Source organism: Tamandua tetradactyla, chromosome 3, assembly GCF_023851605.1.
Source record: "Tamandua tetradactyla isolate mTamTet1 chromosome 3, mTamTet1.pri, whole genome shotgun sequence".
Taxonomy (NCBI): Eukaryota; Metazoa; Chordata; class Mammalia; order Pilosa; family Myrmecophagidae; genus Tamandua; species Tamandua tetradactyla.
This window is the reverse complement of record NC_135329.1, coordinates 181558740-181585479: the sequence shown is the minus strand read 5'-3', so window position 1 is coordinate 181585479 and position 26740 is coordinate 181558740. Positions and strand designations below refer to the sequence as shown.

At 36.9% G+C, this 26740-nt stretch overlaps 1 protein-coding gene across 7 annotated transcripts in view; it reads left to right on the top strand.

Moving 5' to 3' along the window:
• CMKLR2 (chemerin chemokine-like receptor 2) overlaps window positions 1-26740 on the top strand; it is a 99265-nt gene that overhangs the window by 7422 nt on the left and 65103 nt on the right. For 3 of the 7 annotated variants that reach the window (XR_013173012.1, XM_077154828.1, XM_077154825.1), the window contains exons 2-4: window positions 848-951; window positions 15835-15952; window positions 17965-18116. The gene's annotated coding sequence lies outside the window, so the exon portion shown is untranslated. The remainder of the gene's footprint in view (window positions 1-847; window positions 952-15834; window positions 15953-17964; window positions 18117-26740) is intronic. The other 4 variants (XM_077154829.1, XM_077154826.1, XM_077154830.1 and 1 more) reach the window with 2 other exon arrangements.

Below are 26740 nucleotides of genomic sequence, written 5' to 3'. Positions count from 1 at the left end.
TATATTTTAAAGTCACTTGAAGTAAGTTTTTCTTCAGTATGAGTTTGCCACTGACTTGACATACAGGTTAGGTTCGTTCATGACTGTTGCTTTCAACTTTTAAGTATAGTACTCTTCATTTTATTCCATTTTTTTTTTTTAGTTATGTGAAACAAATGCATGGTTAAAGAAAAAATGATATATCAACCTATATTAGAGAACTCTAGCTGTCATCCTATCTCTTCTACTGTGCATCATAGTCCCTCTATAGATAACCATTTTAATGGATTTTTATATAAGTCTATGAAAGGGTGTGTGTGCACACATAACATATAAAAGTACACACACACCATTTCTAACTCAAAAGGCAGAATACTATAGCATGGTTTGATACCTTTCTTTTTTCACTTAAATATATATTAGAAATCACATTATATCAGTATATAAAGATATTCTTTCTTTTTAGCTGTAGTGGACTCCATTGTGTGGATGTATAAATGTATAATCTCTTTTTTTTTAGGTGTTTCTCTAATATATCGCATAAAATTGAGTTAGCTTTTTTTTTTTTTTTTTTTCTTCCTTGGCATGGGCAGGCTCCAGGAATCAACCCTGGTGTCTGCATGGCAGACAAGAATTCTGCCACTGAGCTGCCATTGCACCACCCTGAGTTAGCTTATCTTTTACTATTATAACAATTTATCATTTTAGACTGTGGTACCAGTTTTACAGAATATATGTATGACGTATCTATGAATGATTGCCATAGAAATATTTCCTTCCAGTTAAACTAGGTCAAGTTTGGATCAGTAGGGTGGAAGTTCTGAGAAAGCAGTAATCTGATCTTTTGCATGTCTTCTATGTCATCTAGGACACTGTGACTGCTCAGTAAGAAGTCTGTGACACCAACATTCAGTTCACCACCAAAATTTTCAGAGAAACCAGTCTCCACAGTCCGGTGAAAATAAACTTAAGGTGAGATACATACACATTTTCTGTGAGCTGTCTTTTCCCTTTTATTGCGCATTTACACTTTAACTATAAGCACTGTGATGCTAACACAGACTGGGACACTAAAACGTCTTCCTCACATGTGAATAGTAACCTCACCCAGTGTTTCCGACAAGGACGTCCATTTGAAATCTTCTGAGTCACCCATTGCTCGCATTGGCAACCACATGTTGGGGTGGAGATCCTTGTAGATATTCTCACCTTTCAAAAACTGCACCCAGGGCCACTGAGAGCTTTCCTATTTCATACTGTGATCTACTGGTTGTATCAGTAGCAAATAGGAATAGAGAATCAGGAAGTGGTAAGCCAAACTTTCAGCCCCAGACACAGCTGAACTTTTCTGAATTTACATCCTGCCTGAGCATGGACAATGACATAATTACTTCAGAACTTGGGCACAGGGTACAATTACGTGGTTTCTCTCATATTCCATAAACACAACATCCGAAGAGAATAAGTTGATGCCTGCTACTCTCTTTAGTAGAAGGCCACTTCTTTTGTGCTTCCAGACCCATGCAGTCTATTGACTTTTCTCCGTGCCTTGTCTTCTCATCCAATTTTGGATTAAAATAATGAATCTGTCAGCAAGGAGATTAAGTAAATAATAATAATAATAATAACACAGAATGCCAATTGCTGAACTATAAACATGATTGTTATTGGTTCCTGCTCCCAGAACCAGGCAAGATTTTTCTCTGGTATGGCTCCCTCTGCAATAGTCCTATAATGTTACCCGCTGTAAAGTGAGTAATCACGACATGCCAGGGACTGTATTAGGCAAGTCAATTCTGTGTTTTCTTTTCATTCTTTCCTTACAACTCTGTAAGATAGAGTTCTTAGTCGTCTAAATTTTTGTTGTCCCAAAACAAACTCACCCAGGTATTGCAAGTAATGAAACTTTATTACAATGAGACCTTCATCATGGTGTGATGTATGTGAGTTATAATTTGGTGTGGCAACAACCAAAAAACCCAAAATACTCAAAGTACAGTGATATAAATACATGAGTGATTGTGTCTCTCAAGATATTAGAAGTTTATCTCGACCAAAAGGGGGAAGAGTGAAATGAGACAAAATAAAGTGTCAATGGTTGAGAGATTCCAAACAGAGTTGAGAGGTTATCCTGAAGGTTATTCTTGTGCATTAAATAGATATCACCTTGTTAGTCAAGATGTAATGGAGAGGCTGGAGGGAACTACCTGAAAATGTAGAGCTGTGTTCCAGTAGCCATGTTTCTTGATGATGATCGTATAATGATATAACTTTCACAATGTGATTCTGTGATTGTGAAAACCTTGTGTCTGATGCTCCTTTCATCTACCTTGTCAACAGACGAGTAGAATATATGGAAGAAAAATAAATAATAGGAAGAGCAAATGTTAAAATAAATTTAGTTTGAAATGCTAGTTATCAATGAAAGGGAGGGATAGGGGTATGGTATATATGAATTTTTTTCTGTTTTCTTTTTATTTCTTTTCCTGAATAGATGCAAATGTTCCAAGAAATGATCATGATGATGAATCTGCAACTATGTGATGATATTGTGAATTACTGATTATATATGTAGAATGGAATGATCAAAAATTAAAAATGTTTGCATTTGGTGTTTTTGGTATTTAAAAAATATTTTTTTTAATTAAAAAAAGATATAAGAAGTTTAGAGGTAAAAACCTGCTAACATTACTTCAGTAGCTTAAGAGTTTAAAGTTTGAGCTCTCTAAGATTCTAGAGTTTTTGTAAATTTTTATCCCGGATTTTCTTTTCTCTTATAGTTTCAAAAGAGCTGCTGAAGTTCTAGCCAACTTGTCAACCTTCTAGGGCATACCTCCAAAGCTGAACTCACTTTCCTTGAAAGTCCCACCCAATTCTACAAAACTTTCAGTGACCATTTTCAGCCTCAATGGAAGCTGAAAATATAGTTTTTTTATCTGGGTTCATTGCTGACCCAAATAAAATTGGTTCTGTTGATAAGAAAGAAGGAGGGAATTGTAGTCTCTGCAACAAAGTGAATAAGGTGGTAATAGCACCTCATCCATTAAAAAGTTTAATCAAAAAGTACCTTGGGCAATTCATGGCAAGTAATAATAACAGCATAAACATATATTGACTGCTCATTTTTTATGTGCTTCACATATATTGTTTCACAGACACTTCACCCTACCATCACGGTGTAGGTAATATCATTATCCCCATCTGCATATAAGAAAACCAGTACTTGTGCACTTTCAGAAACTTACTAAAGGTCATTCAGCCAATCAGTGAGGGAACAGCTGTGTTAGAATCCAGGTCTTTCTAAAGCTCAAAAATTTGCAGTGTGATTTCCCCTCTGTCTCTGAAACAAGTGACTAGTCACAAAATTGAAAACTCAGAGTCACTGTTCTAGAGAAGAAAGACCTCTCCTGGAAAATATGTGGCTTCTTTCTTGGGATTATGTCCTTTATTTTCAAGTGCAATGTTACTTAATCATTCTGACTTTGCTTTTCCTCCTAACGAGTCATTTCTGCAGTGTCATTTCCATTTTCTGTTTTGGCCAAGAGAGCCGTGCTCTTTGTATTTATCACCTTTATGTGCATTGGTGTCATAATAATTTTGTGTTTTTTTCCAAAGTAGAGTACTAACATATGATATCTGTTACACCTTTTTAATAGCCAAATGTCAGGAAATGAAATAAAAAATTAAATATTTTATTATGTTTTACAGTGCCATATGTTTTTGTTCATGAGAGAGTTTGTGGACTCTTTCGGTAACTGACTCTAGAATATTTAAGAGACACTTTCATGTTTCATTTCAATATGCTTATAAGTCAACAAAAATTTCTCCCCATTTTGCTTCCTGAAGCTCATAAAATTTAACTAGAAAGTATTAAATGACTTAATAGCAGAGACACCAAGTAGCATGCTTGACATGACTTAATATTTTAAAAATCTGAGTTTCATTATATTAAATATGCCTCATTATTATAATTATGCTACTACAAATACAGTAGATAACACATCACATCATTATTTAATTTTATGGAGAAACTTTCTAAACTGTTTACTGATAGATCATATCAAATTCTATTTCTAGTTGCCTAATTTATAGCCTGTGCTAAAGTTTTATATTTCTCTATAGTAGTTCTTAAAATGTGCTTATCCTTTGGGATACAGCTTGATAGTACATTATTTCAGCATAAAATGGACCAGTAATTACTTTTAAGGCAGGTTTGACTGGACTGAAACTTCTGTGTTTTAAATGGCAATATAGTTACCACACTTTAAAATGCCTTGAAAATTATCTGTAAAAAATGATGTTTTGCAGTCATTAAACAAGTTTTTGAATACTATGTAATGACATGGGGAAATGGTATTGATGTAAGGAAAACAAGCAGGTTACAAATTGTAGGTACAGCCTAATTTCACAGAGACATTCAAAGAATATAACGATATGCCTGTGCTGGTTTGAAGCTGTTATGTACTCTTGAAAAGCCATGCTCTATTAATCCAATCTTGTGGGGGCAGGCTTATTTTGTGTGGGACCTTTTAATTAGGTCGTTTCCATAGAGATGTGACCCCCCCCCCCCATTCAAGGTGGGTCTTAATCTGCTTGCTGGAGTCCTTTAAGAAAGAGATAGTTTGGAGAGAGCTCAGAGCCCAGAGAAGCTAAGAAGGAAAGAAAATGACCCAGGAGTAGCCAGAAGGACCCACTGAGAGAACCATTCTGAAACCAACCCAGGAGAGAAGGGCCATCTCGCCACGTGCCTTCCTATGTGGCAGAGGAACCTCAGGTGCCGTCAGCCTTTCCTCTGAGTAGGCGTCCTCATGTTGGTGTCTTAATTTGGACATTTTCAAGGCCATAGAATTGGAACTTGTAGCTTAATGAATCCCCTTTGTAAAAGCCAATCCATTTCTGGTATATTGCATTTTGGAAGCTTTAGCAAACCAAAACAATGCCAAAAAATCAAAATTTTGGTTTCTCTAAATGGTAGTGTTAAGAGTGATTTCAATGTCTATTTTTATGCTTTTTGCATTTTCTGAATACACTATGATAATCATAGTACATAGGAAAAGAATATAATTTTATAAGTTACTCTGAATGGGTGGGTGGAAGTTGTGTTATGGCAGGTCATTGACTTAAGAGGAATAAAGCCAAAACAAGTGACTGCCAACTCATTACATGGGAATCTCAGTCCAAGGATACCAAGAATCCTTAAACCTGCGGTAAAAATAATAATCTGGACCCCTTTTCAGCCTCCTCCTCCTCCCAGGAACTCAACTTGGACCTCCATACTCCAGCCAAGTCATAACCAGGACCTACTTGTACTTCATTTCCATCTATTCAAATTGCCACTGTGAGGTTAGTTCCCTTACCCACTCACATGGCTTTTCTTCCTACTTCCTCTCCCTGTAGTGCTTCAGGCTGGCTGCTTAGCCTTGGGTCCTTCCTTTGCCTAATCCATCAACTGAAGCCTTCTTTTAAAAATTCAGTACAGATAGCTTCAGGACCAAGGAATAAACCCAGGGGAGCTGGACGCACCTTGCTGAACTCATGAGGCTGACGTGACTGTCCCTGTGTGCCTTGACGGGGGTACTTGTACATTGACACCTGGGGCAGAGCAGTTTTTAGCACCTCTCCTCAATATGATAGAATTATTTTCAGTAATAATCATGAAATGAAACAAAAATAAATACAGACAGTGAGAATTTACATTTACTGAATTTCATGTAATTATGCCAGGAAATAACATTAAAAATAAATAAATAGTATATATTGACTGTTTAAAAAAAGGAAAAATTGACAACCATTTTTCAGTAGTTTTTATATATAGCTAGCATCTTGGCCATAGATCCCTTGGTTACTGACATAATATTTCATGTAAATAATTCTCCCCTAATTAATAACTGAATTTTAATAAAACTAGAATGTTAAACAATTTCGACATCTACTAAGTCACGTCTTTGCCATAATGTTTTTATTTTGTTATTCAGTCTTTCATTTTACAAGTAATTTAAAAACAATGATTTTCTGTTTTAAAGGTATTATCCAAATTGAGTAAACAAATGTATATCTATGAACAAAAATTTATATTTGCCAAGCAATATTACACCTCGAAGCTCAAACTTGGCTTCACTTCTTTAAATTTTAAATACAAATGAAACCTACAGATGGGTCACATGAACTGAAGAAGTTTAAGTAACTTAAGTTTTATTTCTTTGTCTTTACCATGATTGTGCTAGCACTATGTATTTCAGATCCCTACTTATATGTAGGGATATGTCGCATTACAATGATTCTGAGCCATCATTAACTATCCCCAAAACAGCAAGTAATGGAGACCACACGTGTCACTGGGGCCCATTGCATAACTGAGTTCTTCCAGTTAACTTCTATGTAAAACACATTGTCTATTAAAGGATAGGTAACACAAATAAAACTAAGAATAAGTAAATAACAGCCATATAAAATACATTTTCTATGAAAAAGGAATTAAAAGTGCTTATATATATTTATATGTGTGTGTGTGTATATATATATATATATATATACACACACACACATATAATTAAAACTTCATAATCACAGCAATTATTTAACAATTAAACCAACAAAAGATTTTTTTGAGGGGAGGACTATTTAATCATTAACATCATTTAGAATTGCTGGTACGTGATGATAACAACAAGCAGTCTGCAACTTTCAGGGAAGGTGGCAGAATAGGAAGCTCCAGGACTTAATTCTCCCACCAAAATAACTATTAAATAAGCAGGAACCATCGGAAACAACTATTTTGAAATTCCATAGGCCAGAAGAACATTTATCAGGAAAAGGCTGATAAATAAGGATAAAGAACAGTAAATTGCTTTCTCCACACCACAGCTAAGGGTGTACATCCCCACTTTCATGGCAGGCCTCTGTGGGGTGCTATCCTTGGCTAGTGGCAGGTGACAAGAGGGACATAGGGTCCTCTTCCCGAAGAGCAGGGTGTGCATAGCTGTTCACTGATCATGGCTTTTGATTAGCAAATTCAGATAGCTGGGTCCTGGTTCTGACACCAGCTATTGCTGCAACCTGCCCCAGACAAAGGTGGGAGAAGTCATTGTTTCAACCCTCCCCTGACAGAGGCAGAGGTGGTGGGGATCTAAAGACACAGAACTTCCTCATGACTGTGGGGGAAAATTAGCAGAAGAGCTACATTTGCTGAGCAGACCAGGTAAGCTCAGCTTTATGGAGCCATTGGAGACGTTTTTGGCATGCTTCCTGACCTCCTTCACAAGGCACTTTAGAGTCAATCTTCAGCCCCTTCAAAGATACCTAGCCCTGTTTTGCCTAAGAAACACCAAATTTGGAAAGTCCTCCCTAGGATTACCCTCCTCCCAGAATTTGCTCTCCAGTCAAAAATATCATGAATAAAATGAAAGAAGTATAAAAACCTATAAAGGTGGGCATTCTGAGATAAAGGCCTGCCAGTTTCAGGTACATGAGAGATGGAGGTTTGTCCCCTGGGAAACAAGAGGAAAACCAAACTCCAGTAAATAAAAGAATGCCAGAACAACTAATAAGCAAAAGCCCAGGACAAGATTGAGACCCAGCAAGACAGGGAAAACCCGGCATACTGTGTTCACCTTTGGCAGAACTTTGTGTTTTATCACCAGCTGACTATAAAACCAAGAAACAGACATCCCAGGGAGTAAATTCCAGAGTTAACATTTTTTAAATATTGAAACGTACTGTGTGGAACAAGAGTACAAGAAAAACAAATAAACAGGAAATGAGGGCCCATCCAAAGGAAGAGGATAAAAATCCAGAAAACACCAATAGAGAAGATGAGAATGTGGACATACTGAATAAAGCCTTTTTAAAAATTGATCTAAAAGTGCTTAAGAAGATGAAGGAAAGTACAGAAAAAGAGCTGCAGGATATTGGAAAAACAATGAATGAACAATGTAAGCATCTAAGTAAAGAGATAGACATCTTAAAAAAAGGAATCAAACAGAAATACTGGAATTGAGGACAGCAATAACTGAAATGAAAAATGCCCAGGAGGGTTTCAGGAGCAGACTGGAGCTGGCAAAAGAAAGAATTGGTGAACTTGAAAACAGACTTGAAATGAGTAAAGGCAAGTTGCAGAAGGAAAAAAGAAATATCAAAAGCAAAAGTAGCCTGTTCTAGTTTACCAGGCTGCTCAAAGAAGATAGTATGTATTGCATTAACTTTTATAATGGGAATTTATTAGTTTATAAGCATACAGTTCTGAGGCCATTAAAATGTCCAAAATTAAGGCACCATTAAGAAAGATAAGAAAGATAATACTTTCTTCCTGAAGACTGGCTTCCTGTGATCCTGGGCTCCTCTGTCACATGGCAGCATCTGCTGGTCTCTCCCTCCTCTTTCAAGTTTTGTTGCCTTCAGTTTCTTGCTCCCATGGCTTTATCTCTCTTTGTCAGAGTTTCATTCTCTTATGAAGTGCTCAGTAAGAGGATTAAGATCCACCCTGAATGAAGTGGATCATGTCTTAACCTAAGATCCTACTCACCAAAAGGTCCTACTTTACAATGGATCCTCACCCACAGGAATGGATTAACTTTAAGAACATACTTTTCTGGGTACATACAGCTTCAAACTCTCACACTCCACCCTAAGAACACCAAAAAGACATGTTCTTTTCATATGCAAATACATTCATTCCATCACAATATCCCAAAAGCTCTAAATCGTTTCAGTGAAAATATAAGTACAAAGTCTAAACAAAATTGGTTATACATTGAATGTAACAAAGGCAATATGCCAAAGCAAAAAAATATATATTGGCTAAAGGTGTGGTCTGACCTGGGGCACAATTCCCCTCCCACTGTAGATCTTTGTAACTTAGAGAACAAGTTATTTGCTTCCAATATAAATGGAGGGACATCCATAGGATAAACATCCCCATAGGGAGAAATTGGAAGGAAAACAGGGGTCATGGGTCCCAAACAATTCCAAAGTCCTGCAGAGCCTACTCCATTAAATTTCCAAGTCTAAGAGTCATCTATAGAACAATGCCTTGTCCTTGGGAAGTGATGGAGTGGCAACCCCACCCTTTCCAAGTACTTGTTCAATGGCCATGCTTTCCTCAAATACTGGGGGGAAGGTTCCAACATCTTCAGGCATTGAGGTGATGGCTAGGCTCTTGGACCCACCCAAGTCAAGCATCAAGGTAACAGCAAGACTCTTCATATTCCCCCACACAATTGAGAACACTGGGGTGGTAACACTTCCTGAACAATGGGGCAGATGGTCTCCAACCTCTGGAGCAAATGCAACCTATCCATGTACATAGGTAGGTCTGCTCTTTTGGCCCAAAATGATGTCTTGAGTCCAGGCCTCAGCTTCCATGGTTCTACTGTGAAGTCACCTTTCCTTCCATCTTTCTCATATCTGTCCCTTTTAGTCCAGGCTGGCAGTTGTTCTGTTCATACAGATCTCACAAAAGTCTTGTTAGTTTTGCATGTAGTACACAGGGGTCCAAACCATCAGATAAAGAATTTTCCACCAATCTTTTCTGGATGCCACATTTCCAGTCCTGACTTGCACTGAAATGACTGACTGGATTCATGTTCAGTTAAACCATCACATAGAGTACTATTCTCTAGGGACTCACTTTCCAGAAGCTCAGAGTTTTCCAAATCAGCATTTGATTGTTTCTTTGGGACCAGGAGTTCATTCTCAGTTTATCTCTTTCCTCTTGTATTTTACTATAAACTGCAAGGAAAAGCCAGGCTGAACTTTCCAATTTTAGTTTGGAAATCTCCTCAGCTAAATATCCAAGTTCATAACTTTCAAATTATGCCTTCCATCTGACATCAGTACACAATTTTGCCATGTTCTCTGCCACTTTAAAGCAGGGGTCTCCTTTCTTCCAGGTTGCCATGAAACATTCACCATTTCTGTCTAAAGGCTTAGCAGAAGTACCTTTAGAGTCTATATTTTTACCAACAGTCTCTTCAAAGCAATTTAGGCCTTATCTATCAAGTGCTCACAAGTTTTACAGGAGCTACTCATTTCCCAAGGAAAACAGAATACATATCTTCTCAAGTGTGGATTATTCTCCAGGATAGAATATATGTGTATCACAATAACAGAGGGAGAATGAAAAATTCACAAATATGTGCAAATTTAAACAATTAAAGCAACCAATGGGTTTAAGAGGAAATGAGAAGTGAAATTATGAAATAATTCAAGGTGAAATAAAATGAAAATACAGCATACCAAAACTTATGAGATGTAGTGAAGACAGTTCTGAGAGGAAAATTCATAGCTCTAAATGCTTACATTAAAAAAAAGAAGAAGAAAAACTTCATGTCAGAGTGCTAACCTCAAAATGGGAAGAGCTAGAAAAAGAAGAGCAAACAAAATCCAAAGCAAGCAGAAGGAAGAAAATAACAGAGATTAGAGTGGAGATAAATGAGATAGAACACAAGCAAATCAAACTAGAAAGAAACAACAAAACCAAAAGTTGGTGCTTTGAAAAGAGCAATAAAAGCAGCAAACATTTCCCTAGATTGCCAAAAGAAAAAAGAGAGAGGATACAAATAACAGAAATTAGAAAAATAAAAGGTGACATTGCTACTACCTACTCTACTGAAATAAAAATGGCTGTAAGTGGATACTATCAACACCTTGATGCCAATAAATTAGATAGCCTAGAAGAAATGGATACTTCTTAGAAACACAAAAACCACCTACATTGACTCAAGAAGAGAGGATGTCAGCAAACCAATTACTAGTAAAAAGATTGAATCAGTAATAAAAATAAATTGACTAAAAGAAAAGCCCAGGACTGATTGGCTTCACAGGGGAATTCTACCAACCATTTCAAGAATTAACTCTAATTCTTCACAACTCCTCCAAAAAATTGAAGAGGATGGAATACTCCCTACCACATTCTATGAAGCCAACATCACCCTCATACCAAAAGAAAAGAAAACTACAGACCAATATGTTTTATGAATATAGATGCAAAAATCCTCAACAAAATACTAATAAACCAAATAAATTCAACAGCATATTGAAAGAACTATACAATATGATCAAGTGGGATTTATCACTGTTAGCAAGGTTGGTTTCACTTAAGAAAATCAATTAATGTAATAAACAACATTAACAGAATTATGGGATAAAAACCACATGATCATATCAATTGATGCAGAAAAGTCATTTGACAAAATACAGCACCTCTTTCTCGATAAAAACACTTAGAACTCTAAGAATAGAAGGAAGCTTCTTCAGCATAATAAAGGGCATATATGAAAAGCCCACAAGTAAAACCCCACTTAATGGTGAAATTCTGAAAACTTTCGCTCTAAGATCAGGAACAAAACAAGTATGCCTACTGTCACCACTCTTATTCAACATTGTACTGGAAGTTCTTGCCAGAGCAATTAGGCAAGAAAAAGAAATAAAAGGTATCCATATTGGAAAGTAAGAAGTAAAACTTTCCATATTTGAAGTTGATATGATGCTACACACAGAAAATCCTAAAAAATCCATATCAAAGTTCCCAGAGCTAATAAATGAATTTGGCAGAGTGGTGGAGTACAAGATGAACAACCCCAAACCAGTGGCTTTTCTATACACAAGAAATGTACAATCTGAAGAACAAATCAAGAAAAAAATTCAATTCACAATAGCAACTAAAAGAATCATATATCTAGGAAAAGATTTAACCAAGGATGTAAAGGACTTGTACATAGGAAGCTACAAAATATTGCTAAAAGAAATTAAAGAAGACCTACATAAATGGAAGGATATTCTGTGTTCATGGATTGGAAGACTAAATATCATTAAGATGCCAATACTACCCAAAGCAATTAATGTATTCAATGCAATCCTAATAAAAATTCCAACAACCATCTTTGCAGAAATGGAAAAATCAATCATCAAATTTATATGGACTGCAAGGGGCCCAGAATAGCTAAAACCATCTAGAAAAGAAGAATGAAGCTGGAAGACTCATACTTCCTGATCTTAAAAATTATTACAAAGCCACACTAATGAAAACAGCATGGTACTGACAAGAACAGATGTATAGATCAATGGAAGAGAATTGAGAGCTCAGAAGTCAACCTTCACATTTATGGCCAACTGATTTTTGACAAGGTGGTAAAGACCACTTAATTTGGAAAAAATCGTCACTTCAACAAATGATTCTGAGAAAAATGGGATCTCCATGTGCAAAAAAAAAAAAGTAGGACCCCTACCTCACACTATATACAAAAATCAACTCAAAATGGATCAAAGATTCAAATTCAAGCACTAGAACTATCAAATGCCTAGGAAAAAAAACATAGGAAAGTATCTTCAGGACCTTGTATTAGGCAATGGTTTCTTAGACTTTACAGCAAAAGTACAAGCTGCAACAACAAAAATAGATAACTGGGACCTCATCAAAATCCAAATCTTTTTGCATCCAAGTACTTTATCATGAAAGTAAAACAACAACCTACACAATTGGAGAAAATATTTGGAAACCATATATCTGATAAAGGATTAATACCCAGAATATATAAAGAAATATTTCAATTTAACAATAAAAAGATAGTCAACCCAATTTAAAAATGGGCAAAAGACTTGAATAGATATCTTTCCAAAGAAGATATACACATGGCCAGAAAGCACATGAAAAGATGCTTAACATCATTAACCGTCAGGGAAATGCAAATCACAACTACCATAAGATACCATTTCATACCCATTAAAATATCTGCTATTACAGAAATGGAAAAAATATGTTGGGGAGGATGCAGAGAAATAGGAACATTCATACATTGCTGATGGCAATGTAAAATGGTGGAAGACAGTTTGGGTGTTCTTCAGAAAGTTAAGTAGAGATTTACCATACAACCTTGCAATTCCACTACTATGTATATACCCCAAATCTTTGAAAGCAGGGGTATAAACAGATACTTGCACACTGAGGTACATGGTACATTATTCACAATTGCCAAAAAATAGAAGCAACCCAAGTGTCCATCAACCCATAAATGGGTAAATAAAATGTGGTATATATGTGTGTGTGCATGTGTGTGTGTGTATGTGCATGCACAGTGGAATTTTACTCAGCGTAAAAAGGAATAAAGTCCTGATACATGCAACAACATGGATGAACCTTGAAGACATCATGTTGAGTGGAAAAAGCCAGACACAAAAGGACAAATATTGTACATTCTCACTGATTTGAAACGATTAGAATAAGTGAATTCATAGAGTCAGGAGCTAGAATATAAATTACCAGGGGATGGGGTAGTTATAGGGAATGAGAAGTTAAGGCTTAAAATGTATAGGATTCCTCTCAGGAATGATGGAAATGTTTTGGTAATGGGTGGTGGTGAGTCACAATATTGCAAATGCAATTAACAGCACTAAAATATATATCTGAACATGATCAAAAGGGGAATGTTAGATTGTATTATGGTGTTTTAATTCACTAAGACTACTGGAATGCAATATACTGGCTTTTAAAAAGGAGATTTATTAGCCACAAATTTACTAATTTATGAAGATACATAGCAACATCTGCTGGCCCTCTCTCCTGGCTTCTGGGTTCAAACGGCTTTTGGTAGGGTGGGGTGGGGAGGCATTTTCTTTCTATTTCCTTTCTGCATTTCCAAATGTCTTGGTCTGAGCCAGCTCTGAGTGGAGATGAGATGTTCTGGGCTGCTGAGCTCTCTTCTGATCTCACCCTTTTAAGCCTCCAGCCAATTACATTAAACATAATTCACTGGGGAAGGCACTCACCTTAGTCTACCACAGATGTAATCAGCCATAGATGAATTTCACATGCTGATGTTTTAAATCCACAGCAACAGACCATCAGGATACCATCACCTGGTCAAATTGCCACCTGAAACGAACTACTGCATATGGTAACTGAATAAAATTTTTTTAAAAATCCATGGACCTACACTACAAACAGTAAACCCTAAGTTAAACCATGGACTTTAGTTAACAGTCTACCACTAGAAAAATGTGCTATCATCAATTATAACAAATGTTCCACACCAGTACAGCATATTGGTGGTGGGGTGTGTATGGAAATCCTGTATTTTATGCATGATTGTTCTGTAAATCCACAACTTCTCTAATAAAGAAAAAAATTTCATTAAAAAAGTAATCTGGCTTTCAGTTGGTTTTATGACTGTTTTAAAATTCCCTGCAAAGAGTGAACTCATATTGACTGTACCTGGGACAGGTCATCTCCCTTGGTATGCTGTGGTTCCATAGTTAAGCTGTTTAAACTTGGTTTTGTTTATTGATTCTTACATGCATTCAGCTTTTACAACGTACAGGGTTTTTTTTTATTATTATTTTTTGGAATTTATTTTTTAAATGAATGTTCTAGTTTGCTAGCTGCGGAATGCAATATACCAGAAACGGAATGGCTTTTAAAAAGGGGAATTTAATAAGTTGGTAGTTTACAGCTCTAAGGCTGAGAAAATGTCCCAATTAAAGCAAGTCTATAGAAATATCCAATCAAAGGCATCCAGGGAAAGATACCTTGGTTCAAGAAGGCCGATGAAGTTCAGGGTTTCTCTCTCAAGTGAGAAAGCACATGGCAAACACAGTTAGAGTTTCTCTCTTGGCTCAAAGGGCATATGGTAAGCAAGGCATCATCTGCTAGCTTTCTCTCCTGGCTTCCTGTTTCATGAAGCTCCCCGGGAAGCATTTTCCTTCTTCATCTCCAAAGGTTGCTGGCTGTGGACTCTCTGCTTTGTGGTGCTGCAGCATTCTCCACTCTCTCTGAATCTCTTTCTCCAAAATGTTTCCTCTTTTATAGGACTCCAGTAAACCAATCAAGACCCACCGAAATGGGTGGAGGCATGTCGTCACCTAATCCAGTTTAACAACCAATCACTCTTGACTAAATCACATCATCCCGGGAGATGATCTGATTACAGTTTCAAACATACAGTATTGAATAGGGATTATTCTACATTTATGAAATGGGATTTTGATTAAAACTTTTCTAGGGGGCATACTTCCTTTCAAACCAGCACAATGAACAAATGAAAAATTCCTTATGTAATAAAGACGATCATCCAATGACTTACCTTTCTGTGTATTAGGGTCTATTCAATTGAATAAATTCAATAAGAAAAGGATTAAAAAGAAACTCAAGGACCCAAAGAAAAGGATTAGAAAAAGACTGAAGGGCCCAGGTGAGTGGTGTCCATGAATGAAGAGGGCAGAGGAGAAAGGTGTAGAACCCGAGAGCTATGCCCTGTCAAAAGTGGGCAGGTGCTGCTGGGGACAGCCACACTCAGCCGCCTCCAACTGTGGCCTTTTGGAAAGGTGAGCCTCGTGTTACCTGGATCTTCTGATTTTTTCATAAGGAGTGAAAAATCTTGACGGATACATAAGATCTCCAGATTTCTAAACCTTGGGGACTAATTCAAACTCCAGAAAACACAATTGGTAGCACATTCATGGGCTTTATCAGACCCTTGGGCTGCCTGTTTCCTAACGAAAAATGTAAAAGTAGCTATTAAACAGCTTAATGAGGTCAAGATAAATGTGCTGCATTCTCCTATTCCTCTCCTGTCCTAAAATGTGACACTTTGGGGGAAAATCCAGATATACTTACATCATATCCACAATTATCTGCAGTTTAATGAGTGTAGTGGTATAATTAGAGTAGGTGGTTGGGAGCGGACTGAGTTACCACTGAATCTGGGCCAAGGATGGTGTCACCCAGATGCCTGTTGACTAAATGATATATAACAGCTTCATTTATTCACTGGCAAAGCACACTTCCTTTTCCAGGGCAATGAGTTAAAAGATTATTTACCTCCCTTGGTAACAAATAGAGGAAATATTTCTTCCTAAACTCAGGGTAGCTGCAGCCATTTCTCTCAGAGAAGTTCCTAAGCCACGAAGATTCAGAATTTGGAGCCCCGAAGGCTGCCCACACTCCTTGCTGTAGCTGCTCAGTCTGGCCACCTTACCAGAGGTGAGTGTTTGCTTTGCCCCCAAAAGCTGTAGTTAAGAAAGCCAAAATGTCTGTTCTCAGATATGGGAAAATTTACAAATCCTTCTGTGGGGATTCACTTTTATTGGCATTTGACAGAAATTAGAGATAATAATAAAATCTGTTCTCCCCATTTCCATAGGCAATTAGATTTTTTTGTATTTTAGTGAAAAGAAGATGATAGCTAAATCCTCAAACAGACCTTCCCACTGAGTTCCTCAAGGCTCTGTCCTTGTGGGGACAATATAGAATTATAAGCAAGAATTTGAGAAAGGCTTTAACCTCAAGCAACCTTTAAGAAAACCCTTGCTTAAGCAGTATGAAATGTTCCCTGGAGGGCCGGGTTGACATAATTCCTTGTTGTGAGCCCTAGAGCCACGGAGTTCTGAGACTGGGAGTCCACACCAATCCCTGGGAAAAGCTTTGCAAGGTTCCAGCCACACTGTTCAACTAAATACAGGTCCCAGAGTCTAATCTCTGACCCTGCCTATCCTGAAGAATTAGGCCTAACAAGGGCAGTTACAAATGAGGCTGTCATCTCCCTGTATGGCAAAAATGTAAAAGAAGTGAGGTCTTTCAGTTTTTCATAAATCAGTTTCTTTCATAAGAAATTTTCCATTTCTATAATATTATCCCTTGTCTGATGGTTATGTTTTGTCCTGAAAAGTTTTTGGCTTTGTTTTGTTTTGCAAACAGAAAAATACATTAGAAAATGATCAATAACAAAGATCAATATGACTGCATTCTCCCAAATGTCTGTTTCTGAAATTCCTATCATCAGAGAATTTAGGGGTTTGGAACAGATATGATATTTTAATATCAGATAAGATAAAGAATGATGATATTGTAATCCTATGTAAAGATGGGAGACCCAAAATTCTTCAGGGGGTGGAGATGAGATGGAGAGAGGGGATGACCCACTTAAAATTGCCCAAAACAGACAATGATAAATAAAATACAAAATACTGTGCTTGTCTGGAAGCTCATCCTCTACGACCTAATGATGTTTAATTTCCAATATCACACGGTCAGGCTGATGTGAGACTTTATAAAAGTCAAGACAGTTCTGCACAGAGAAGCTAACCACATCAAGGTTTGTTTACCTTACCTTCAGCCTCCACACTTTCCATCCCTTGAGTTCCTGAATTCTGAGTCCTGCCTCAGGTATGCATGTGCCCACATCTGCCAGGGCCACCAAATAGTGAGGGAGAAAGATCTCTACCTAGAGGTGGTCACTTGTTCCCAACTGGGAGCAACCAGGTACCAGTTATTCTAACAAGAGATTGATGATGAGATTTCAAAAATGCAACAACAAAGAAATGGGAAAGCACTTAATTTTCTCAGCTTTTACCTACTTAATTACAGCTCATAAATTTGGATTTTGGATTTTATATAGTTTCCTCATAGCCGGGAAAGCTCCCTCTCAATCTACTTGGGTAAAGAACTAAAAGAAATACTAAGCCGACGGGTGATTCCATTTCTTCACCATCAGAACACACTGAAACCCAGGATATGGCTTGAAATAGTATGCATTTTTAGTTTCATGCTTTAGCCACCAGCTGAAACAACAGGATTGAAACATATGCTTGCCTGGTTTTGAAATAAATCCAAGAAAATCAGGAACAGTAAATTCAATCCATCTCCTAATGTACCCTTTCGTTTACTGTGTGTTTGGAGAGCTTTTCTTTGACATGCTAAGGCAGTACATTTCATTCTATCACTGTTAATTTAACTTTACTTTTCATAAGTGAAACCCACTCAAAGGAGGAAGCAGTGTCCCCTCCACCACTACTTTTCAGCCTGCAGCAGGCAGCTGAGAGCCATGATTTCCATTTAAAAAAGCAGACCTGAGTGACACACGCTGAGGAAAAGAATTCATTTCTACAGTATGTTCATTGCTTATTTTTCTCCTGGAATACATGATGAATTTTTATGGAGGGCGGTGGAGGAAGGGCAGAACTGCATTCAAAACCCAACATCATTCTCCTGTTCAGTGTCATTTCAAAAGCCAGATAAAAGCCACATGAGGAGGCTGGGAAAGGAGTGGACAACACAGTTGTTCAAAAACCACCCTCCATTTCATTCTGGAGCCCAGAGGTTACACCCAGGCATCACAATAGCTTCTCTCCTCGCAGAAAATTAACTGGTAAGTGCTTTCCAGTTTGTTTTTCTCAAACCAACACATTTGCAGCTGACCTAACCAGGATTCTTGCAGATGATTTATTTACAAAACAGCATTTTGACAAAGTACCAGCTGGCAAGAAAAGAGAAAGGACTCCTGACAGTTCGCAAAAAGCTCTATCTGCAGATTCATATTTTTGGACCTATCAAAAGTGTTTAGGAAACAGACAAGGTTTGTTACAGCTGCAGATTAACTCCAAAATGCTGGAAGAGAGAAAATGAGGACGTAGGGGTGGGGATGGGAGGAGACAAAGAACTTTCAGTAATTTTTTAGTTTTTACCTACTTAATTGCAGCTCATACATTTGGATTTTAAGTAGTTGTGACCAGAAGTAGTCAAACAGCATTTGTGGAAAGCCCATGGTGGAGAATCTAGTAGGAGGAAGTGGTACTCTGTGATGAAAATTGATATTGCCCTCCTTGTATTACAAGGTAGTAAAAAGTTCTAAACTGAGTTGTGTTGTGTGGGGTTTTCTCAGCCTGTTGTTTGTTTGGAAGTGCTTTCCCATTTCTTTGTGGTGGTTGCATTTTTGAAGTCTCATAATCAATTGCCTGTTAAAATAATTGGCACCTGGTCTCTCCCAATTAGGAGCATGTGACTAACTACAGGTAGAGAAGGGTGCAGCTCTTCCATTCTTTCTTTTGTAGTCAGATCATTGGGAGAACCAATTGCCTTTTGTCTGAAAGTTTACCCTTTCATCCAAATGAAAGCAAATGCAAACCAAATACAGGTTCATAACAGAATTTTCACCTGCAATAACTCTCTTAAATTGGCCTTTTTCACTTAAGACTCAAATCCACAAATCTTTGATGAATTTAATCCTCTAGTATTTTTTTTATGTATGTTTTGTAAAGGAGGCCAAGGGACCTTTCTCTGTGTCTCAAATTACCTTGTACAAGTAATTCCTCTTCCTGAATAATGCTCAACATGTTTGCACATCTTTTAGGCACTATATGATTTTTAAGCTCTTTCATGGTTTATACTTTTGATTTTTATCTCAATTTAAGTCTGTTTATGAAAGAACATTGTACTTTTTCTATGTAGCTTTCCCATTAATTTTCATTTCCGTAAAATGGATACTTAACACTATATTCTCTTTTTCAAATATCACATTACTGAAAGCAATAATTTTGGCAAGCAATGTAGAAATGTGTATGTGAGTTTGGTAATATTTTAAATCTCTTTGTCTCAGCATCCTACAAACATAATCTTACAAGGGGGAAAGCGTTATGATCAAAGATGCTTTTTCTGAATTATTTATAATTGCGAAAATTCAGAAGCCATCTAATTAGCCTACAGTAAGGGAATAAAGAGCTAACATATCTTGATGGCTGTTTCACAATCATTAGAAAATTATGGTTTAAAGTTTATGTACCATCATGGATGGGTGCTTATGTTGTAATGTTAACCGAGATTACAATTCTGTAAAAAGTAAATGAAGTTGAAAAAAAATGGAAAAACATACGCAAAATTGAAAATAATTGTGTTAAGCTACTGGTGAGTTTAGGGCACTATTTCTCTTTTTTCCGCACAAACTTTCTCTACTAGCATATTACTTTTACAATTTAAAAACTGTATGACAGTGAAAACTCCTAACTATTGTTTCCTTCTGGTCTCAGTTTTCATACAAACCTTCAAAACTTAAACCCTTAAACCTAGTGGAGCCAAATCATTCATAATTCATGTGGGTGACACTAACTTTAGAAAATATTTCTGCCTGATAACCTTTTAATGAAAGTAATAAAAGCTAAGACCATAATAAAATCTTATAGTAGGAAAAGGAAAAAGACAAATATATCTAACTAAATGAAAATTACTAAATAGCACTCTCTTAAAACTGGACACTTTCCACATATACCTCAAATCATAACATCTTTTTCACTAGCTGTTTGGATTTTGTCCAAGTCACCCCAGACTTCTAACTTACTGAGTGGCCTCAGCATAGCAAACTCACTGGACCTCAGTTTTCTTTCCTCTGAAATAAATTTGAGGGTGAAGCTCCCTCTGGGATCGTCAATTGTTTTTTTGTTCTGTTTTTTGGTCTCTGCTCAGTAACAGGTTCCTACATACACAGGGGTTATAGTAATAAATGTTTGGAGAAAAAATCTTATATGCAGGTTTTGGGGGGTATTCTTTAATATCTTATAGTGGTCTGATTATTCCACTGATAGTCAAACAAGGTGAAAATGCCCATCATTGTTAAAGAAAATGGTAGCAGCAGAAACAAAGTGTACATGACTCAGGCACAAACTCTCTGCTAGAAATTATCCAGTTTTACTTTCAGCCAAACACATATATTGGCCAGATGACTGATAAGAGGATAGAAAGGAAGGTGTTAGGTCTGGGGCCTGACTTTGGTTCTCTCTGGGTGAAGCAGGACAGCCAACCTCCAACCTTGTGAAATAAAGGGCACGAGTGTAAATAAAGACTAGTTTGTGATAAAGGAATTCATAAAAAATAAAAAAGGAATGTTGGGGCTTTTTGAATGGTTTCATTTTTTTTATTCTTAATTTTCACCTCCATGTCAAGCAAAGGAAAATGGAAGTTGGAAATTTTGATAACTTATTTAGAAGTCTGCTATTTTCCCTTTTATTCTGTTTTCCCTTTTTGTGTTTGTTTCTCACTAACTAATACAAGCCACCTTTATGTGTCACTTTCAGCCAAGCAAATATTGACTGAACCTTCAGCTAGTGTGATGGGGGGAAATGCAAGGATTGAAAACAAAACACACAACTTTTTTTATTGTGAAATATAACATATATACAAAAAAGAAAAACAAATTTCAAAGTACATTGTAACAAGTAGTTATAGAACAGATTTCAGAGTTTGGTAACAGTTCCACAATTTCAGGTTTTTCCTTCTAGCTGCTCCAAGGCACTGGAGACAGAAAGAAATATCAATATAAGGATTCAGCAGTCATACTCATTTCTTAAATCCTGTCTTCTCTGTTATAATTCCTCCTTCTCCTTTGATCCTTCTCCCCACCTTTAGAGATATTTAGGCTATGTCCATTCTAACTTTTTCATGTTGGAAAGGGTGTCAATAATATGAATTAGTAGATGTTCTTGGAGAGACTGGCCCCTCTGGGTTTCAAGACTTATCTGGCCTAGGCAACATCTAGAGGTTGTAAATTTCTAGAAAATAATCTTAGTGTATTGGACTTTTGTAGAATCTCAGATAGAGCCCTAGGTGTTCTATAGGGTTAACAGGAATGGTTCTGGTTAGGTTTTGGCAAACTGGTAATTAACAATATCTAGCTGAAGTTAAGATAAGGGTAGCCTCCAGAACAGCCTATCAACTCTATTTGAACTCTCTTAGCCACATACCTTATTTTGTTATATTTCTTTGGTCAGAAAGCATTGTTGATTCCATGGTACCAGGGCCAGGCTGATCCATGGGAGTCATGTCCCACATTTCCAAGGAGATTTTCACCCCTGGATATCATGACCCATGTTGTGCTGGCAGGGAGGGGAAGTAGTGATTTTCCCAGCAGAATTGGGCTTAGAGAGAGATCACATCTGAGCAACAAAAGAGGTTTTCTGGAATAGTTATAGGTAGGCTTAGCTTCTCCACTACAGATTAAGCTTCATAAGAACAAGCCTAAAGATCAAGGGCTTTTGATTCTTGAAGATGATTGTATATCGCACAGTGTGACCATGTGATTGTGAAAACCTTGTGTTTGATTCTCCCTTTATCCAGGGTATAGACAGATGAGTAAAAAATGGGGGCGGGGGGATAAGGGGTAAAAACAATTGGGTAGATTGCAGTGCTAGCGGTCAATGTGAGAGGGGTAAGGGGTATGGGATGTATGGGTGTTCTCTTTTGTCTTTTCATTTCTTTTTCTGGAATGATGCTAATATTCTAAAAATGATCATGATGATGAATACACAAATATGTAATGATTTGGTGAGCCATTGATTGCATACTTTGGATGGACTGTATGGTGTGTGAAGATATCTCAAAGAAAATTAAAAAAAAAAAAAATCAAGGGCTCGGACTTATTGACTTGGGAGTCCCTAATGTTTGAAACAGTAGCAGGGGTTTCCCCGGTGGTAAAATTTAATAGTTCCATATTTTTTCTCCAGTCCCTCAAGTGACTTTGCCAATACTTTTTGATTATCTGCCCAACATACTCTGGGATGTGTCTGGATATTACATTATAAGTCCTCATTTCCATTCTGTGCTCCATGTGTTGAAGTTGTTCAAATGAGCTATTCAGACAGATTGAGTTAGATTATGTGCTGCAGAAAATCTGGGTTTTGGACCAAATAAACCTCTCTTCCTTTGATCTCATAGAGTAGGTGAAGTTCTAAAATACAGTGTCTAACTTAACTCTATATTCTGATTTACTTTAGCCCCGACCAGATCACCTTTGTTTTTATCTCTAATCGAAGTCTGATCTCTTTTTAGGTTTCTTTAAAAGTTGTTATAGGTAGCAATGCTGAGTTTCAGAGCTGTAGAACTCCATCTCTGAGTCTTAGGTGTCAGACAGGTAGCCAAAATTCCAGGGAGATACCAGCTTATACACAAGTAGCACAGCATCTCAAAATTTAGGGATAACATTTACAGCTTTGGACTAAATGTGAGATACAAGGATTTTAATGGAAGTTTCTTGCCCTCTGTGAGCTTAGAGTTGTGCTGCCTGGGAGAAAGGATTAAACTATTAAACTAAAAATTTTATGAATTGTGTTGTAGCTACAAATTTTGCAGTTCACTAAAGAGAGGGATGGATGTGGACTGAATTATGTGGGTTTAACAGTTTATGGAGGAAATGAGGCAGTGAGAGAGATGTCCCATCATGAGTCTAAGTAAAATGAAAAGATCTGAACTTGCCTGGCAAACTGATGGGCAGAACACTGGAATCCTGCACAGCCTAAGGAGTCTCTTGGAACAAATTACCGGGAAGGGAGGAGCCCAGAGAGCCTGTGACCTCTGGAATGAGAGGGCATGCAAGAGCAGCTTGTAAACAAGAAAGATTTGTTTCCACTAAAACATCAGGGCACAAGCAGTCCTATTTGAGGTGTCTTCTAACAAAAACTATCATAAAGGAAGAGAATTTTCCAGTCCAAAGGTCAGCCAGCTCTGCCAAGAAAAGTACCCCTGTAGTCTGCCAGCGAGACTTTGGCATCTAGGAGGAGCAGACTTGTATGCAAACCCATGTCATTCTTTTCCTGGAGACCCCAGAAATCCTCGTTTAGAGAACTCTTCTCAGGTGTATGATTTTATCCGGCAAGCAGTGAGTAGTACATCAGACAACAGGACACTCACAACAAATCCTGAGTTCAAACTAAATACAACCCCATTTGTGTTCACTATAACCTGGGAATATTTTCAGTTTACAATAAAAATACAGATAGCACTTCACAGTTTTCATTGTGCTGTTCTTGACAGCACTGCTGATGACCATGTTCTAGCAGACTCACCTGTGTGGGGAAGGTTCTTAAGCCCTCAAAATCTGTAGTATAAGTGTTGCTGATCTACATACAGTATTTCAGAATTTAAACAAGCCAGATAATACAAGAGTAAGTCAAAGAAAGGTTAACTCAACTAGAACCAGGAAATTTCCAAACAGACTTTGTTTAGAGTGGCAGTTTTAAAATGAAGACTGTAGAAGGGTAGGAAAAGAAATCAGTGCCACCAGTGGAGCAGGCATACATTCTTGGAACACCAAAAGCAGGAGGCCTTGTTAGTATCACTTGCAAGAAGGAATAACAGAGTTCCAAGTAACAGACAGATGAAACCAAGAAAGTAATCCCTTTCATAGAGTTTAGTACACACTGTTCAACAGGGGGAGGTTATAACATTCCAGGGTGCGCGCAGATACAGATCAGATCGTCCACGTGCTTAAAATCACCTCCAGTGTTACTTTCTGAATTTCAATTTTGAATTTCTTTTAATGAAAACAAACAAACAACAACAGCAAAAAAGTATAGAAGGACTGTCAATGATCAACCAGGAATAATAACTGCTTCGGTTGGGTATAATCCCTCCATTTCAAGTGCCTTACCTAATGAATACAGTATTCAACAAAAAGTGGTCATTATAAACACATATAATATAACCATTGCAAAAATGCCTTAGGAACGCTGGGGGGTGAGTGAGGGCGTGGGATAAAGTCAGAGATAATATTAAAAAGGGACTTCATGGAGAAGTACTTTGAAAGGCATGCAACTTGGCAGCAAAGAAAGATAGAATCAAAGCCAAGTCTAATAAATAGGTGCCAGGTTGAATTTTCATAGGATCATATTGTCCTTAATGTCCTAAAAAATAATTTGTATATAAAATCAGATTATTGAAACTAGAAGAAAGTTCATATATATAGACATGCTTATTTTTCATAAAACATTATCTTTAGCAGTTTAATAAGACAAACCTCTATTTGAGTAAAAAAATCTGGTAATGGAGCATTCTGCTGAATCAAATACTAAGAGTTGACATAGGTTTGTTTCTTTTAATTAGGATGTACCATATACAAGTGCTGTTTGACCATTTTTGACCTACAAAAATGACAATTTCTTATGCTTCCACGTAAAAAGTTGGGTCACTAATTTGATAAAAAAATAGTAGGCTATATTTATATATAAGTATGCATTCATTTTATTCTATAAATATTTGTCTTGTGTGTGTTATTTATACATCTTATTTGGTTAATTATCTTTAACATTAAAACAATTCTAAACATTATATGGTTATTTTCTGTGTGGGTTCCAGTAGCACTTTATTTATAAACAAAATAAAAAGGAGTACCAACCCCTGTTGTAGATCTTTCCATACTTTAAAATGCATTATCTATCCTTACAAACAAGATAATAGTTTTGACTGTGAAAACATTTCCTCCTTCATTTACAAAACATTTTTTGAACAACTTTTATGCCTCCCACACTCTGTTCTGTGCTTGAGATACAGGGTTGACTAAAACAGTCCTTGCCCTTGAGGTTTCAGAGTTTAGTGAGGGAGATAAACACATTAGCAGGTGATACTACAGAAAGGCCAATGTATACTGTGTATAAAGGGGGTTAAGAAAGGCCCTGAAGTCAGACAGACTCTCCTCTGCTAACAGTCAAACCTCTTTTAGCCTCATGGAAATTATAATAGTACCTCCCAGCAGTGCTATGAGAATTATATGTGAAAAACTGCTTAGCACTGTAGTGTTAACTCAATAAATACTCAGGAAATGTTAGGTAATACCATAATGTGTTAAGTGTTATTTCTGTAATTAGGTGCGGTTGGTATTTGTCACCTTTTGAATGTAGCCAACTGTTTTTAATGGTAAAAAACAAGTGATTGGACCATCATAATGGTTTATAGTGGACTTGTTTGATTTTGATAATAGTTTGGAGAAAAATCTCATTATCTTTCCCTGGAAATGGGACCCATTGTCAATTAAAAGCCCTATCTAATTAAGGGCCTGGACAGATTTAACACATTTCTCAGGAGTAAGGCTAGCTTTCCTAGCAACTCAAAATTCTTTTAACACTTTTAATAAGAAAGAGGAATGAAAAATAGGAACTAATGGAGTTGATGATAGTTAAGAACTTGAATTCCCTTCTCAAATTCACCCTCACCTTCTCAGACAAAAATAAACAGCTATTGCAGAAATGCACATGGTTTTATCAAAACCCACTGAGTAATCCCCTGGATTTACTGCATACTTTCAATCAGTTGATAAATAGTTATTGAACCTTACTATTTACCTAGCTAGGCTCTAGGGTAAAAAGGTAAGCAAAACTGCAGTCTGGTGAGGAAGGTAGACATTCATCAAAAGGGATTCAAATATGTAACTAAAAATTGCTCTAAGTGAAGGAAAAGTATGAGAGTGATTTAAACTGGGGGATATCAGGAGGTAGGCATTGGTCAGGGAAGAGTTAACTGAGAGATGTAACATCTGAAAATAGAATTTACCCTTCAGAAGAGCTGGTGATTTTCTAATTCATCCCCAAACCACCAGCGAGTTCAGGAAATAAAAGTTTAATCAAATCAATTGTTTGGTTACCTTATGGAAAATGCTGAGTTATATAAATTATTTATACTATTCCCCATTCATATTGATAGCATTAGACATGAACTTTCTGTTTGATTGTCATTTGGCTTCATAAGGATTTTATTTCACTAGTTATTCAAAATAAAGCCATTCATCACAGGAATGGTTTTATCATTATTAACAAAGAAACACGCATGCACAAAATACATCATTGATTACAGTTCATTACATGCACTACTCAAAAAATTGGGAAAAGTTTTAAAAGATAGTCACATCACCCCAGGGTAAGTTCTTTGTACTGTGTCTGTGAAGGACCTTGCTCTAGAAAGGCATTTTATGTGTATATGTGATGTTTCTCCACAGTTAGCCATTTCTTCTGTGAGAGGTTGAGAGGGAAAGGGTTTGCTGAAACTCCGAACACTTTAAACCGTTTGTCTTGTAGGGAGAGATTATAATACACAAAACACTATATAAAAGAATATTTTTTCAGATCTCCTCAAAAATCTGTTACATCTCTCAAATCACAGAGAATTTTTTTTAAAATGACTGTAGGGAACGTCCCAGGGCTCTCTCTTTTGCTTGGATATCTGTCTAGCCTTTATATTTCA